Genomic DNA, 8311 nt, shown 5'->3' on the forward strand with positions numbered 1-8311 from the left:
AAAAAACTTGGGCGGGGAGAAAAACCCAAATTGGACTGATCTCTAATATGTCATGCATTTTAATATTTGAAACAGCACAAGTATCTCATTAGCATATTAAAGGAGAAAAATTACAGAAACCAGAGAGATGGCTCAGCAGTTAAGAGCACTTGGTACTCGTCCAGAGGATCCAGGTTCAACACTTAGCACCCACCTGGTGGTTCACAACTGTCCGTAACTCCAGTTCTAGGGGCCCAACACCATCTTTTGGCCTTCACTAGGCATACACATGGTGTACAGACATGCATGCAGGCAAAACACCTATATACAAGATAAGATTTTTAAAAGTTACAATCGTGTCAATATTTAGAGAGTTAGCTAAAATTCAACTATTTAGAGAGTAAGCCTTTCCAAATCTTAGCACAACAGTCAAATGAATGGTCTTGGCAGAAAACTTATGTAGAATAATTTTCAATGAACTGCATACTTAGACTGAAATCTTCTCTAGCACTTGACACCAAAACGGCAACAAGGCTAAGAGTTGGAAAAAGAAAACATTTAGGGGCCAGTGAGATGGCTCAATGGTCAAAGCTAACCAAACTTAAGGATGTGAGTTCAATCCCTGGAGTCTATGTGGTAGAGACTTCCACACACATGCTGTAACACATGTCCCCATAAATAACTAATAAAATTTCATAAGGAAGAAAATAATTTAGACATTGGAAACAAGCGACAAAATTATTATTTGTAGGTTATACCATTATGTATGCAGAAAAGCCAGAATAATCTGTGGAAGAGTTTAGGATGATTAGAAAAATTTCAGAATACAAAATCTCTATTTAAAAGTTGTATGTTATGTGTGTGGCTAGACATAGTGGCACACACCTTTAATCTCAGTACTTGGGAGGCAGAAGCTGGTAGATCTCTAAGTTTGAGGCCAGCCTGGTCTACAAAGTGAGTTCCAGGCTAGCCAGGGATAAGTAGTAAAACCTTTTCTCTACCCCCTCCTCCCCATTTTTTTGGCTTGTTTCTGGGGCTGTAGTTCAGCGGTAGACACTTAACAGGTGTGAGATGCCGGTTCTAACACAAGTACTGCAAAAATATGTTTTTATATGCAGACAACAAAAACACTTTTTTTGGATTTGGTTTTTTTTCTTTTTTCTTTTTTCTTTCTTTCTCTTTCTTTCTTTCTTTCTTTCTTTCTTTCTTTCTTTCTTTCTTTCTTTCTTTCTTTCTTTCTTTCTTTCTTTCTTTCTTTCTTTCTTTCTTTCTTTCTTTTTCTTTTTTTTTTTTTGAGGCAGGGTTACTCTGTGTAGCCCTGGCTGTCCTGGAACTCACTCTGTAAACCAGGCTGGCCTTGAACTCAGAAATCTGCCTGCCTCTGCCTTCCAAGTGCTGGGATTACAAGCATGTGCCACCACTGCCTGGCACAAAAACACTTTTAATGAAACATTTATAAACAACTTAGAAATTAACAGCAAGGGCAATAGCTTTTAGGAAAGATAATACAAAAACCCAATTGAAGAATTTTATAGACTAAAATAGATCCATATATTCATTGGAAGAGTCAAGGTCCTAAAGCTTGCCAGGACCCTCAACGTTCCTAATACTACAGTTCCTCATGTTGTGATGACCCCAACCATTAATCTATCTTTATTACTACTTTATAACTGTAATTTTGCTATTGTTATGAATTGCAATGTAAATACCTGATATCAACCCTCAGGGTGAGAACACCTGCTCTAAACTGTTTTGTAGGTTCAGTGTAAACGCAATCATAATTTGTGGGTGTGTTCAGATTGTGACAATTTTTTTTTGAGACAGGGTTACTCTGTATAGCCCTGGCTGTCCTGGAACTTGCTTTGTAGCCCATGCTGGCCTTGAAGCTCAGAGATTCACTTGCTTCTGCCCCCTGCCCCAGTGCTGGGATTAAAGGTGCAGCACCACAGCCCAGTTGACAAATCAGTTCTTAAATGTGTATGGAATGTCCAGACTAGCCAGGCTACCCCATCTTATTTTAAAGGTACAGTAATCAAGGGGGGTACAATAGTGTTTTAAGCTTAGGTAAATAGGCAGTCTCAGATCACACTCATGTATTACACATCAAATCAATGCTCAAGAAAAGTACTCTAAGACGGGTAGTGGCACACTCCTGTAATCCCAGCACTTGGGAGGCAGAGGCAGGCGGATTTCTGAGTTCCAGGCCAGCCTGGTCTATAGAGTGAGTTCCAGGACAGCCAGGGCTACACAGAGAATCCCTGTCTCGGAAAAAAACAAAACAAAACAAAAAACAAAACAAAAAACCCCAAACAAACAAAAAACTGTATTCGTATTTTCTAGTTTCAGGCAGCAAATCAAGTCAGGGTGTGGTAAGAAGATCCCTAGGAATCCCCTTTCCTGGCCAAAGCCTCGAAGTACCAGTGACTTGTATCCTTCCTTTGGAAGCTCCCCTCAGCTCAGTCACTTGTCTTCCCTCCTTCCTGGCTGCCCCTGGAGCTTTCTCATCTCTGTTTAGGCAGAGGATGCTGTGAGGAGTTGTTTAGCCTGTGTCCTAAAATGATACGGCAGTGGGGGCTCCCATCTTCCAGGCCATGGGACACACCCGTCTTGTCCTCAGATGAAGCTCATTTCCCCTAGGGCTCCATCCTTTCATTAATCAGGACATTTAAAAGCCTGGTTGTGTGACTCTAAGCAAATTATGGGCTCTCTCAGAGCTTCGGTTCTTTATTCATAAAGGGGATCTGGTACCCAAGTGGGTTTGCACACTTGGGGGTAAAATTTTAACTTAACATTATCCAGAGCCACATTTATTTAGTGCAGTGTTTGATGTAGCATAGTGTGTCTGGCAAGGCCAAGGCCAGAATGATGGGGCCCCTGGACCAAATCTTCCCAGTTATCACACAGCAGGTCTACTTAGTTCTTTCTGCCTCCCTTAGCTCATTTGTGAGGCTAGTTAGTAACTTTCTTCCTCACAAGGTTTTGTGAAGTTAAAAAGAGACAATCTGCCAGCCACTGACTTACTTTTCTATTTCTGTGATTAAACGCCATGCCCAAAGCAACTTAGAGAAGGAAGGGTTTGCTTGGTGATTGCAGTTACAGAGGGATAAGAATCTGTCATGGTGGGGCAGCGGGGCAGTAGGAGAGCAGTAGCAAGCAAGCTCACTGGGGCAGTAGACAGAGCTCCCATCTCACACCACAAGCAGGAAGCAAAGAGAGCTAACTCTGAAAGGTAGTCCCTTTCAAAGGCCACCTCCAGTGACATACTTCCAAACACCTACCAATTGGAGAGCAATTATAAAAATGCCAGAGATTTATGGGAGGGGCATCTCATTCGAACCACCACAGCCATCGATGGTGACATCTGTCACAGGAGAAGCTTGACTTCAAGCTTGTCATTGTTATCCCCCACAAGACTTTACAGCTGATGTGCCCACAATTGCCCCGAACCAGTGCATGGATTATTACGAGGTGAAAGATATGTAGGGTGGGTGGGGACCTCCAGGCATATTTCTGGTCTTCTCTCTCAGGAGACATTGGGTTCCTCAAAGCCTGTCTAGGGGACCAGCACCTTCTCAGTATCTCTGTCACTGAGGCTGATTAGAGGACAGGTGCACCACATGGGAGATTAGGTGTTTCTGACATAGATGGCCCAGAGGGAGGGAGAGAAGCAGGGCAGGATGGGAAATCGAGTCATGTTCCTGCCTAACTCAGTTTTCTGTTGCTGTTGCAGATTTATAACGAACTTAGAGGCCCAAACAAACAAACAGTCACTTCGATTTCAGGAGCAGCGTGATGTTAGATTTCTGAGGCACTTCAACAAGACAGGAGGCAGAAAGGAGGAGCTGTGTTAGAGGGTCCCAGTATTAGGAAGGTTGAGAAGGACCCATCATGTCCTTGCCCTTTCAAGTTGTTGAAGCTCTCTGTAGTCGTTGGCTCATGTGCCTTTCTTCCGTGGCCTGAGCCAGTCATGGCCAGCCAAGCACAACCCTCTGGTGCCAGGGTGGCACAGCCAGTTGACCGGAAGTGATTCTAGTCATACTAACACTGTGAGCATGCTCCTGCCCTTCCTCTGCCCCAGCAGTGCCTGAGCACGGGTCATGAGCCATGCTTCACGCCAAGCGCAAAAAGGTCGAGTCTACTTTACCCACTAGCTAACAGATGGAGAAACCAAGGCCCTGGGACTCTGGGTTCTCATTAACCCTGTGCACAGCCCACTGCTGGCCTTTCCTGCCTATCTCTTCCTTTCTCTTCCTTGCCCGGCATCTCATAGAGCTCCCCATTCTCTCTGGCCTCAGATTTCACCCTAGCTGCCATTGGCTTTGCATTCTGGGTGGCTGTGGTCCAGGGTGAGAAAGGAAAGGAAAGACTGCTTTCACTTATCAAGAGTGTCAGGGAAGCCTGTGGCCCCATGGTAGTTGTGCTTCCTCAGTGAGGTTGTAGCGCCATCGGACATGGTTGTCATGTTATAGTGATGGAAGGGCACATCTTATCTCCAAAACAGGGAGGGCATCAGAGGATACACAGGAGGGTCTTTCTTTCTTTCTTTCTTTCTTTCTTTCTTTCTTTCTTTCTTTCTTTCTTTCTTTCTTTCTTTCTCTTTCTTTCTACATTTTTAAATTTGAAAAGTGTATTTTAAAGTTCACATTTTATTGTATGTGTATGTGTGCATGGCCGAGTTTAGACCCTGTAAAACTATAGGAAGCAAATGTATTTTGAAAAGGCTAAAACCTCACTTTAAAAAGTGGGGCAAACTGGATGGATGTTGGAATCAGGAAGAAAGGCCTTATTACCATAAAACAGGCTTCCTGTGACAGAGCTAATGAGCGCCCTCAGATTCTTGTCTAGAAAAAGGTCAGAGCTCATCTGTCTTCTTTGACCTTTCTAATTACTCTGCAAAGAAAAGACCAGAACAAAAACCATCTTCGAAACTCGGTGGCGGCGGGGGTAGGGGTGGGAGTGGGGTGGGTAAAAGTTCTGCTCCTCTGTTGCTTTCTCATCCAAAGCAGCCAGATGGGGGTGGGGTGGGGAGGGCCTAGCTCCCAACAAAACTCCCAGACTTACACCCTTATCTGGTTCAAGGACCGTCAGCAGAGATAGAGTTGAGAACACAGACAGTGTAGTTAGAGCATCTCTGCTGCCTTTGTCCCCACATCTCTGATCCCAGCTTACCTTGTTCATGTCTCCACACTGTAGGAAGCCCTCTGCCACAGCCCAAGAAGGAAGAACCATTGTGCATGTCCATCACAGAGCCTTGAGCCTCTGCAAGCACAAGCATCACAGCCGAATAGCCCAAGAAGGAAGAACCATTGTCATATGAACACCCTCCTCTGGTTTAAGCTTGAACAGTGGGTTGAACTAGGAACCGCTTAGAGAGAAGGCTCAATAGAACGTCTCTGTAGAGAAACACATTTGACACTAGAGCTGTGCTTCTCAAGTGTGGGTAACTTTTTGTCCCTACAAAGACATTTGGCAATTTCTGAGGAGACATTTTTGGGTGTCAGAACTGGGGTGGCTCAAGGATGCTGTAAGATATTTTATAATGCACAAAGCAGCTCTCTATTACAAAGGAGTTATCCAGTGCAGATTGCATTGGCATTTCCAAACAGGAACAGGGCGAGAGCAGAGGTAGCAGCAGGATGACAGTAATTAAATGAACTCAAATTAAAGTTTTAATTAATTCAAAATGGAATGTTGTCGGAAAGCTAGTGATGCGGCAAAAGGATAGGATTAGATGGCTAACTGGAGAAAGATCACAGTGCTAGCAGAGAGAGGTGAGCTGCTACCGTAAGTTCTGAAGTCTCCAGTGGACAGGGCAATGGCTACCCTCCCAGCCCCTTGAGCTCTGCATCAGTTCAGACATAGCAGAAAGGTCATGCATGTCTTAGCAAAGCTGTCTTCAGCTTTGGTAATCTTATTCACATTTATATCACCTTTGAGGGATAAAGTTTAAAAACAGATGGCATGGCGGTACATAGTCCCAGAACTTGGTAGGACAACATCTTGGCATAGGGTGGGGAGAGGCTCGTGGAGCCCCCAACTCTTCCATGAAGGTGTATATGCAGTTCATGGTCGGTGGGGAGGGAGAGACTTTTTCCTCAGTGGTGTAGCCAGTTATTGAGGTGTCTGAGCTCCTGTAAATAAGCCCCCCCTTGTTCTGTAAGAGGCCCTAATTATATTTCTTTGCATCACAAAAGAAAGTCATCAAAATCGAAGCAAGGTAAGGAAGAGGAAGGCACCTAGTAGGTGTGAGACATGGAAGGGTGGGGATGGATATGATTGAGATACATCATGTGCCTATGTGAAAATGTAGTAACACACCATCACAGATAATATGACAATTAGAGAGGCAGTTAGAGAAAGGGGGGCCCTTGGGCCACAGGATGTAGGAGGGAAGGGGGTGGGGTAGTATCTCTTCTGTGATAAACATGGACTCCGTGCTCCAAGACAGCAGAATCCCTCCTATGGGAGCTATGGTTGCTCCGTGGCCTGCCTTTGTTTCCCTAGGATCTTACATCCTTGTGAGCTGCACCTGCCATGACAACTCTGCCTGCAGCCCCATCCTCCTCAGAGTAATGTGAATCAGGCAGACAAAATTTGTTTGCTCCTCAAATCAGGGTTAGGACGGTTTCCCTTTTCTTTTTCTTTTTCTTTTTCTTTTTTTGGCTGAGAATTTCCTACCACTAAGTAACCCAGTTTGTATAAAAATGATGATGATGATGATGATGAAATGTGTGTGTGTGTCTCATGCGTGCACACACTATGTGCTTCCATGAGCTATGTTACATGTGTGGAAGCCAGAAGATAATTTGTGGAGGTCAGGTGATACCTTGTGGGAGTCAGTTCTGTCCTTGTGGGTCCTGGGGATTGAACTCAGTCAGGTTTGGGTAATAAGTAGTTTTAGCCAATGAGCCATCTCATCAGCTCACTCTTCTTAAAACAATATTCTGCATTCACTCAACTCGGTGTATCTAGAAAAAGAGGAATGTCCTCGAGCTCCTTTTCAATGTCTTAGACTATGCACAGGGTCAGTAACAGAGCCTGCTCTCGTCTGATATGGCATGGAGCTGGTAGGGGGCTCTGGCCTGATGTCTAGGATTGCTCTTCTTTGGGGTTGGGGAACCCAGGGCAGGTCAACCTTAGTCTTAAATATGAACTCCTGGTTGGGGTTGCAGAACTTGGTGTTCAGGAGCGAAGGCCAGGGTGTTTCTTGGAGCAGCCTCCTGCACACAGATAGGTGTGGGCAGCCTTGGCCTGCCTCCTTATGGACAGTCATGAGAGCCCCAAGGTTGTGTCAGCGAGCTTCCTGCTGCATTGTTTACTTTGAGTCATACACAATCACTAAAGGCATGAATTGTCATCACAAGAGCAGCTAGGCTGACGTTTGTGCAATGTGTCCACGTAGTTGCTTGTGTGGTCTCAAATGGTTCTCACAACTTGACCCAATTTATTACTATATTGTTTCTGTTTCTACAGGACGGCTAGGGATTGTTTGGTTTACTTTTCTACTGTCCTAATTTAGAAAAGGTGAATATTCTTTGTGTGTGCATGTGTGTGACTGTGCGCGTGAGTGTGTGTGTGTGTGTGTGTGTGTATGTGTGATATTGGGGGTTTATCCCAGAACCTTAAGCATGCTAGGCAAAACATTCAATGAGTTACATCCCTAGCCCCTAGTGTTCTTGCCCATACATCCAAACCTAGGAGAAATACAGGACTGGTCATGCACTAAAACTCCTTGTAATAGCAAAAATCTGAAAACAGCCTGATCATAAATCAACAGGAAATGCATAAGTAGATTGTGCTATCCCAACATCAGGGCCTGCAACAGACCCAGAAAAAAAATCTTGATGCAAAAGAGGCAATGCTGTCAGAGTCTTGATAAATGGCTTGGAGAAATTGAATGGCTCAGGAGCAAACGAAACTAACGTCTAGGCAGGCAGACCTCGGCAGCGAAACAGTTTTAGAAAAAACAAGGATAACTGGACATGAGACTTCCGGAGGACCCTGCTATACCTCTCCTGGGCATATACCCAAAGGATTCCCCAGCATGCAATAAAGACACATGCTCCATTATGTTCATAGCAGCCTTATTTATAATAGCCAGAAGCTGGAAAGAACCCAGATGTCCCTCAACGGAGGAATGGATACAGAAAATGTGGTATATTTACACAGTGGAATACTACTCAGCTATTAGAAACAATGAATTCACAAAATTTTTAGGCAAATGGTTTGATCTGGAAAATATCATCCTAAGTGAGTTCACCCAGTCACAAAAGAATACACATGGAATGCAATCTCTGATAAGTGGATATTAATTAGCCCAGAAGCTCTGAAT

Source organism: Apodemus sylvaticus, chromosome X (assembly GCF_947179515.1).
Source record: "Apodemus sylvaticus chromosome X, mApoSyl1.1, whole genome shotgun sequence".
In the NCBI taxonomy this organism is placed as follows: Eukaryota; Metazoa; Chordata; class Mammalia; order Rodentia; family Muridae; genus Apodemus; species Apodemus sylvaticus.